Genomic DNA, 10,229 nt, shown 5'->3' with positions numbered 1-10,229 from the left:
TGAACAATTACAGGACCCTGAAAAAGTGGTAGAATATTTGAAGGGAAAATGCTGTGGCTATTCTAGAGAGGCACAACTCACCGCACTGTGCTGGGCCCTGGCCATTATCTACCACGCACTGCTCTGTATTATGCAGCACCCTCAGGGGGAAGAGATGGAAACCAGACCGGCGGACACTGCGGCTACTGCAACCCCTGCGGCAGCCACTGCAGCTACTCCAACCCCGGTGGCAGCCACTACCGCTGAACCAGGGAACCAACCCGTGCCAGTATCAGTTGCCCCCATACAGAAGAAGTAGTACGCAAAGAAATCAGTTCGCTTAGTAAGAGATGACAATGAACCAGGGTCATCACGAGAGCAGGAGGAAGAGGCAGAACCAAAGATAATTACCTGATCCCTATCCTTGAGTGAGCTGTGGGATATGCGAAAAGATTTTAGCTGACTTTCAGGGGAACACATTGTCACCTGGCTACTCTGGTGCTGGGATAATGGGGCCAGTAGCCTGGAATTAGAGGGTAGGGAAGCCAGGCAGCCGGGATCCCTGTCTAGGGAAGGCAGAATTGACAAGGCAATTGGGAAGAAGACCCAAGCCCTCAGCCTCTGGAAGCGACTCCTGTCAGGCGTGAGGGAGAGGTACCCCTTCAGTGAAGATGTTGTTTGTCAACCAAGCAAGTGGACTACCATGGAAAGAGGTATCCAGTACCTGAGAGAATTAGCCGTGCGGGAGATGATTTATTATGACTTGGACAATGCAGACTTACCCACAGACCCTGATGAGGTCCAATGCACAAGGCCCATGTGGCGGAAGTTTGTACAGAGCGCACCATCGTCATATGCCAACTCACTGGCAGTAACGGAATGGAAAGGTGAAGAGGGACCAACGGTGGATGAGGTGGCTGGCTGGCTCCGGCGATGTGAAGAAAGTCTCTCTTCCCCCCTTGTCTCAGCTGTGGAGAAACTGTTGCGGAAGGTCCAGCAACCTGAAGAGAATATGTCCTACTCCCCCCCTGTACGGGCCAGCATCTCAGCTACTAGAAGCAGGCATTTCCCCACTCAAGAGAGAGAGTACAGAGGGTACACACCACAAGGCACCCTGTGGTTCTGCCTGTGTGACCACGGAGAGGACATGAGGAAGTGGAATGGATAACCTACTTCGATCCCGTGGACACAGGTACAGGAGTTGCAAGGAAGGACAACCACAAAAGGGGATCCCTCCAGGAAAAGTGCCGCCCCGGTTTCCAGTGGGCAGTTCCCCAGACAGAGCGGAAGGCCTGATCTTGCTTCTGATCCTCTTGAAGGAACTTCCAAGTCATTTCTGCAAGAGGTGAGTAATGGATACTATGACTAGTATCAGAGGGGCCCTGCCTCCGGCCAGGTGGAGGAAAGGGACAACCGGCTTTATTGGATGGTGTGGATTTGATGGCCTGGCACCCGAGACCCACAGGAGTATAAGGCTCTAGTGGACACGGGTGCACAGTGTACTTTAATACCAGCAAGCTGTAGAGGGGCAGAACCCATTTGTGTTTCTGGGGTGACAGGGGGATCCCAAGAGTTGACTGTACTGGAGGCGGAAGTGAGCCTAACTGGGAATGAGTAGCAAAACCACCCCATTGTGACTGGCCCAGAGGCTCCATGCATCCTTGGTATAGATTACCTCAGGAGAGGGTATTTTAAGGACCCAAAAGGGTACCGCTGGGCCTTTGGCATAGCTGCTTTGGAGACAGAGGAAGTTAAACAGTTGTCTGCCTTGCCTGGTCTCTCGGAGGATTCTTCTGTTGTGGGGTTGTTGAGGGTCAAAGAACAACAGGTGCCGATTGCTACCACAACGGTGCATCGGCGGCAGTATCGCACTAACCGAGACTCTCTGATTCCCATCCATGAGCTGATTCGTCAACTAGAGGTTCAAGGAGTGATCAGCAAGACTCGCTCACCCTTTAACAGTCCCATATGGCCGGTGCGAAAATCTAATGGAGAGTGGAGGCTAACTGTAGACTATCATGGTCTGAATGAAGTCACGCCACCGCTGAGTGCTGCTGTGCCGGACATGCTAGAACTCCAGTACGAACTGGAGTCCAAGGCAGCCAAGTGGTATGCCACGATTGATATAGCGAATGCATTCTTCTCAATCCCTTTGGCAGCAGAGTGCAGGCCACGGTTTGCTTTCACTTGGAGGGGCGTCCAATATACCTGGAATCGACTGCCGCAGGGGTGGAAACACAGCCCCGCCATTTGCCATGGAGTGATCCAGACTGCACTGGAACAGGGTGAAGCTCCAGAACATCTGCAATATGTTGATGACATCATTGTATGGGGAAACACAGCAGAAGTTGTTTTTGAGAAAGGGAGTAAAATAGTCTGGATCCTTCTGAAAGCTGTTTTTACCATAAAACGAAGTAAGGTCAAGGGACCTGCGCAGGAGATCCAGTTTTTAGGAATAAAATGGCAAGATGGGCGCCGTCAGATTCCAATGGATGTGATCAACAAAATAGCAGCTATGTCTCCACCAACTAGTAAAAAGGAAACACAAGCTTTCTTAGGCATTGTGAGTTTTTGGAGAATGCATATCCCAGATTACAGTCAAATTGTAAGCCCGCTGTATCAAGTAACCCGGAAGAAGAATGACTTTAAATGGGGTCCTGAGCAACGACAAACTTTTGAACAAGTCAAACGGGAAATAGTCCATGCAGTGGCCCTGGGGCCAGTCCGGGCAGGACAAGATGTTAAAAATGTGCTCTACACCGCAGCCGGGGAGAACGGCCCTACCTGGAGCCTCTGGCAGAAAGCACCAGGGGAGACTCGAAGTCGACCCCTAGGGTTTTGGAGCCGGGGATAAAGAGGATCCGAAGCCCGCTACACTCCAACAGAAAAAGAGATATTGGCAGCATATGAAGGGGTTCGAGCTGCTTCGGAAGCGGTTGGTACAGAAGCACAGCTCCTCTTAGCACCTCGACTGCCGGGGCGGGGTTGGATGTTCAAAGAAAGGGTCCCCACCACACATCATGCAACTGATGCTACGTGGAGTAAGTGGATTGCACTGATCACGCAGCGAACTCGAATGGGAAACCCCAGTCGCCCAGGAATTCTGGAAGTGATCGTGGACTGGCCAGAAGGCAAGGATTTCAGAATGTCACCAGAGGAGGAGGTGACGCGTGTGGAAGAGGCACCACCATATAATAAACTGCCAGAAAATGAGAAGAAATATGCCCTGTTCACTGATGGGTCCTGCTGGATTGTGGGAAAGCATCAAAAGTGGAAGGCTGCTGTGTGGAGTCCTACACAAGTTGCAGAAGCCAGTGAAAGACAAGGTGAATCGAGCCAGTTTGCAGGGGAGAAAACCATTCAGCTGGCTTTGGACATTGCTGAGCGAGAAAAATGGCCAGTACTTTATCTCTGCACTGATTCATGGGTGGTGGCAAATGCTCTGCGGGGGCGGTTACAGCAGTGGAAGCAGGGCAACTGGCAGCGCAGAGGCAAACCCATCTGGGCTGCTGAACTGCGGCAAGATGTTGCTGCCCGGGTAGAGAATCTGGTTGTGAAAGTACGCCATGTAGATGCCCATGTACCGAAGAATCGGGCCACGGAGGAACATCAGAACAACCACCAGGTGGATCGGGCTGCTAGGATTGAAGTGGCTCAGGTGGGTCTGCACTGGCAACATAAGGGTGAACTATTCATAGCTCGGTGGGCCCATGACTCCTCAGGCCATCAAGGAAGAGATGCGACATATAGATGGGCTCGTGACCGAGGGGTGGACTTGACCATGGACACTGTCGCACAGGTCATCCATGAATGTGAGACATGCGCTGCAATCAAGCAAGCCAAGCGTTTGAAGCCTCTTTGGTATGGAGGGCGATGGCTGAAATATAAATATGGGGAGGCCTGGCAGATTGATTATATCACACTGCCACAAACCCGTCAAGGCAGGCGCTATGTGCTCACAATGGTGGAAGCAACCACCGGATGGCTGGAAACATACCCTGTGTCTCACGTCACTGCCCGGAACACTATCCTGGGCCTTGAAAAACAAGTCCTGTGGCGACATGGTACCCCAGAGAGAACTGAGTCGGACAACGGGACTCATTTCCGAAACAGCCTCATAGACACCTGGGCCAAAGAGCATGGTATCGAGTGGGTGTATCACATTCCCTATCACGCACCAGCCTCTGGGAAGATAGAACGATACAATGGATTGTTAAAAACTACACTGAGAGCAATGGGTGGTGGGACTTTAAAACATTAGGATGCACATTTAGCAAAGGCTACCTGGCTAGTTAACACCAGGGGATCTACCAATCGGGCTGGCCCTGCCCAATCAAAACTTCCACGTACTGTAGAACGGGATAAAGTCCCCGTAGTGCACACGAAGAATATGCTAGGGAAGACAGCCTGGGTTAGTCCTGCCTCAGGCAAAGGCAAACCCACCCGTGGGATTGCTTTTGCCCAAGGACCTGGGTGCACTTGGTGGATGATGCGGAAGGATGGGGAAGTCTGATGTGTACCTCATGGGGATCTGATTTTGGGTGAGAATAGCCAATGAATCAAATTGTGTGTTGTTAATTGCTAAGTAACACTGTCACTGTATGTCCTCATTGCTATAATTGCTATCAGTTGTACTACGAGTAAGGCACAGGGGTGATGGGATAAGAACTGACCTCAACAGCTGGCACCCAGCAACTTCCTCAAGATCTACATCTTCAGCCCACGGACTGTGAGCATGAGCCACACCGGGTACACCAGTCACAAGCTCCGAAAATACTGCATGCAACAGGCCAGCACCACACAGCATCTCACCTGCCCTGAGGGACTGTTCTAACAGATGGAGCCCAAAGCCATGGATTAAATGAACTCAACGGACACTTTGGAGGGATGGCCCATAAACTAAGGGCACTATATCTGCACGAATATATATGTATACATATACATGACAGGGGAAAGTGGTGGCAATTCATTGGAACCTGTAAGATCTGGGCATGACACAGATGGTATGGAATAAGGGGTGAATAATGTCCTGGTTCCGGCGAGGACAGGGTTACTTCTCCCCAGGACACAGGTATTCCATGCCATGGGAACCATGCCCACCCTGAGCTGCCGGGGGAGGGGGCAGGAAGTCGCCGCTTGGAGCGGGCTGGGGTGTCCCGGGTCCGGTTGGTGAGCAGCGGGGAGCGGTGGTTCCGTAATCATGTTTGTATATTCCTCTATCCGTGTTATTGTTGTTTTCTTGTTCCCTTTGCTGTTCTGCTAAACTGCCTTTGTCTCAACCCAAGAGTCTTGCCTTTTTCTTCTGACTGTTCCAGTATTGGGAAGGCCCGAGTGAGCGGCACGTGGTTGTTTCCCTCTGAGGCTAAACCACGACACCCTCGCTTTAAAAATTCTCTGTCTACTTCTATGAAGCTGCCAATACCAATTTTTGTTTGTTCTGTATCGGTCTTGTACTCCGTTGCCTTTAAACATTTTTATTTCGTTCGCTGACCCTATGTTTTTAATTTTTTTCCTTTCTTTCCATAATCACCCTTGCTTTTAAAAGGTTCTTTCTGTCCACTTTTATCTCGTTCGCTGGGTATATTTTAAATTGTTTTATTATTTCATTAATGCAGAGACTTTTTAAAATTTTCTTTCTACATCTCCATCGCAGTTTGCTGTCTGTATTTCCTTTTGTTTCCCCAATCCCCGTCACTTCTTAATTTTTTTACTTTTATCCTGTTTGTCTTTATTGCTTATCTTTTCTTTTAGTCTTTCCTTACTGCCATCGCATTTAAAGTTTCCTTTCTACATCTGTTTTTGTTCGCTGTCCCTGTTTTGTAATATTTGTCTTTATTTACCCTACTGGCTACCACTTTTTAAACGTTCTTGCTATGCCTACTTACGTTCCCTTTGCTGTCATTTTAAAATTATTTATTGTCTTTCCTTAGTGCTGTTGCTTTTTAATTTTTCCTTCTACGTCTCCAATTTAGTTTGCCATTGTTATTTTGTAATTTCTTTCCTTGCTTCTTTAATCACAGACGCCCTTAAGATTTTCTGTCTACAGGTGGCCGTCAGGTTCTTCATCATCTACAAAAGAGTCCACACACAACAGTGCGGTCAGTCAGCAACGCATCAGGCAACCCGGGCCGTTCCTCCAACAACCCGCTCCTCAGAAGGCTCTTGCCTTCTGCTCGCTTGCACCGTGCAAACTCCAAAGTTGGATGATGCAGCTGTGTGTGAGCTGTCACAGGCAGGACACATTAACAACCGCAAAACAACAGAAGAACTGCAAAGAATAAATGTATTTTTGTTACATCACCAACAGAGGAATTCCAAAAGCGGCACCCGGGCAAAGGCACACAGGCAACACCGTAGGCGCTGCAGAGCTCAGTTGATGCTAGCAGATTGCCAAGCACCCTCTTTTCACTGGTCTATCAGGGATTGACGCAGGTAGAGTTTACCGCTGTGCTTCGATCTTTCCTGTGGCAGAGCAGGGGTCTCAAGCGTGTTCCTTAGGGTGCTTCTGAGTCTACAACAGGCCTCTCATAAGTCAACAGGTGTTGTACTTGTTAAGCACAGAAGACTGAACACCACTTAAGATACAAATGTTTTTCTACACCCCATCCTTAGAGTGACCTCTAAGTCACTTGAGCGTGTTTAGAACGTTCCTCACCAACATTCCCTTTTCACTGCCCCCCACAGGCTATCTTTGATTGTGGCATCTAAGAGACCGAGACACAGAAAATTACCATTGCACTTGCAAGTAATCACCAGCCCCGTGCATCTCCTCTCTTCGGGGTCGGGGTCATTGTCACCACCGGGGTCGGGGTCGTCATTGTTGTCACTGGCGGAGTCGTTGTTGGTGTCCGTGTTGTCATTGTCGTCATTGTTGTCGACGTCAGGGACGTTGTCGTCGTCATTGTCGTCATCCACGTTGTTGTCGTCGTCGTCATAGAATCATAGAATCTTCATGGTTGGAAAGGACCTTTGAGATCATCGAGTCCGACCATACACACACACAAAAAACCCCTACAATCTCTGCCACTAGAGCATGCCCTGCAGTGCCAAATCTAGACGTTTCTTAAATATCTCTAGGGATGGTGACTCAGCCACCTCCCTGGGCAGGCTGTTCCAGTGCCTGACCGCTCTTTCAGGAAAGTAATTCTTCCTAATATCTAATCTAAACCTCCCCTGCCGCAGCTTCAGACCATTTCCTCTGCTCCTGTCGTTATTTGCTTGGGAGAAGAGGCCAACACCCACCTCTCTCCAACCTCCTTTCAGGTAGTTGTAGAGGGCAATGAGGTCTCCCCTCAGCCTCCTCCAAGCTAAACATGCCCAGCTCCCTCAGCCTCTCCTCACATGACCTGGTCTCCAGACCCCTCACGAGCCTGGCAGCTCTCCTCTGGACACGCTCCAGCACTTCAATGTCCCTCTTGTACAGAGGGGCCCAGAACTGAACACAGCACTCGAGGTGAGGCCTCACCAGTGCCGAGTACAGAGGCACGATCCCTTCCCTGCTGCTGCTGGCCACGCTATTCCTGATACAAGCCAGAATGCTGTTGGCCTTCTTGGCCACCTGGGCACGCTGCTGGCTCATGTTAAGCTGGCCGTCCACCAGCACCCCCAGGTCCTTTTCCGCTGGGCAGCTTTCCAGCCACTCTTCCCCAAGCCTGTAGCGTTGCTTGGGGTTGTTGTGACCGAAATGCAGGACCTGGCACTTGGCCTTATTAAACCTCATACAGTTGGTCTTGGCCCATCGATCCAGCCTGTCCAGGTCCCTCTGTAGAGCCTTCCTACCCTCAGGCAGATCAACACTCCCACCTAGTTTGGTGTCGTCTGCGAACTTACTGAGGGTGCACTCAATCCCCTCATCCAGATCATTGATAAAGATACTAAACAAACCTGGCCCCAAAGCTGAGCCCTGAGGGACACCACTGGTGACCGGCCGCCAAGAGGATTTCACCCCATTAATCACAACTCTCTGGGCACGGCCATCCAGCCAGTTTTTTACCCAATGAAGAGTACACTTGTCTATGCCATGATTCGCCAGCTTCTCCAGGAGAATGCTGTGGGGGACGGTGTCAAAGGCCTTACCAAAGTCCAGACAGACAACGTCCACATCCTTCCCCGCATCCAGAAGGCGGGTCACATGGTCTTAGAAAGAGATCGGGTTGGTTAAGCAGGACCTCCCTTTCCTAAACCCGTGCTGGCTGGCGCTGATCCCTTGGCTGCCCTGCACTTGCCGTGAGAGCTCACTCAAGATGATCCTCTCCACGATCTTTCCTGGTACCGAGGTCAGGCTGACAGGCCTGTAGTTCCCCAGATCCTCCTTCCGACCCTTCTTGTAGATGGGCGTCACATTAGCCACCCTCCAGTCATCTGGTACCTCCCCTGTTGACCAGGATTGTTGATAAATGATGGAGAGAGGCTTGGTGAGCTCTGCCACTAGCTCCCTGAGTCTTCTTGGGTGAATCCCATCCGGCCCCATAGATGTCTAGGTGTCTAGGTGCAGAAGCAGATCATTGACTACTTCCTCCTGGATTATGGGTGGGTTGTTCTGCTCTCCATCCTTATCTTCCAGCTCAGGAGGCCGAACCCCCTGGGGATAGCTGGTCTGGCTATTGAAGATGGAGGCAAAGAAGGCATTAAGTATCTCAGCCTTCTCCTCGTCCTTGGTTGCAACCTTCCCCCCCCGCATCCAGTAAGGGATGGAGATTCTCCCTGGCTCTCTTTGTTGATGTATTTATAAAAACTTTTTCTGTTGTCCTTTATGTTAGTGACCAAGTGAGCGCCATCTGGGCTTTTGCCTTCCTAATTTTCTCTCTGTATAACCTAACGAGATTTCTGTACTCCTCCTGAGTTGCCTGTCCCTTCTTCCAAAGGTGGTAAACCCTCCTTTTATTCATAAATCCCGTCAGAAGTTCCTTGTTCATCCAGGCTGGCCATTTCCCCCGCCCTTTAATCTTGCGACACCTGGGGACAGCCTGCTCCTGGGCCTTTAAGATTTCCTTCTTGAAGAGTGTCCAGCCTTCCTGGACCCCTTTGCCCTTCAGGACTATCTCCCAAGGGACTCTCTCAACCAGTGCTCTGAACAGGCCAAAGTCCGCCCTCCGGAAGCCCAAGGTGGAGGTTTTGCTAACTCCCCTCCTTGCATCGCTACGAATTGAAAACTTGACCCTTTCATGATCACTAAACCCAAGACGGCCTCTGACCACCACATCTCCCACTAGTCCTTCTCTGTTTGTGAACAGTAGGTCTAGCGAGGCACCTCCCCTGGTAGGCTCACCTAACAGTTGTGTCAGGAAGTTGTCTTTCACGCACTCAAGGAACCTCCTAGCCTGCCCGCTCTCTGCTGTGTTATATTTCCAGCAGATACCCGGCAGGTTGAAGTCCCCAACCAGAACAAGGGCTGGCGATTGCGAGACTTCAGCCAGCCGCTTATAGAATACTTCGTCTGTCTCCTCATCCTGGTTGGGTGGTCTATAGCATACTCCCAACACAAAATCTCCCTGTTTGCCTTCCCCTTCATCCTTACCCATAAACACTCAACTTTATCATTACTAGCTCTATAGAATCTGGCTCTATACAATCAAAACACGCCCTAATGTACAGAGCCACACCCCGGCCTCTCCTTCCTTGCCTATCCCTTCTGAAGAGCTTATAGCCATTCATCGCAGCATTCCAGTCGTGACAGTCATCCCACTACGTTTCCGTGATGGCAACTACATCATAGCTGTCCTGCTGCACAATGGCTTCCAGCTCATCCCGTTTGTTGCCCATGCTACGTGCATTCGTGTAGGTGTACTTGAGCTGGGCTACCGATTTCACCCCCATCCTTGGCCCTTTATCCCTAGGCTCATTACTAGTGGGCCTGGTTTTATCCCCTTCCCCCTTTGATTCTAGTTTAAAGCCCTGTCCGTGAGCCTTGCTAACTCTTGGCCTACCCTTTTCCCCTTTCGGGAGAGGGTTTTCCCATTCTTAGCGAGCAGGCCCGGTGTAGGAATGTATCTGAGAGAAAATGGCCACGTGAGCCAGCCTCCCTACTATGAGAGATTAGATTAAGAGCAAAACAGGTGGTAGAAGATGGAATTAGTACATGGGAAAAACGGGAACTGAGAAGGTAGAAAACATGTTGTGCTAATGACTAAGCAATTTACTATGCGAATTCTTGTAACCAATCTGATGTGTGAATGAACTGCATGGACAGCACGTGGACAGTGTAACTAGCTAATCAGAAATAAGCGAGTCGCGTGTATGGCTACAACACA

Source organism: Rissa tridactyla, chromosome 7 (genome assembly GCF_028500815.1).
Source record: "Rissa tridactyla isolate bRisTri1 chromosome 7, bRisTri1.patW.cur.20221130, whole genome shotgun sequence".
Taxonomy (NCBI): domain Eukaryota; kingdom Metazoa; phylum Chordata; class Aves; order Charadriiformes; family Laridae; genus Rissa; species Rissa tridactyla.
Note: the sequence above shows the minus strand (reverse complement) of the source record.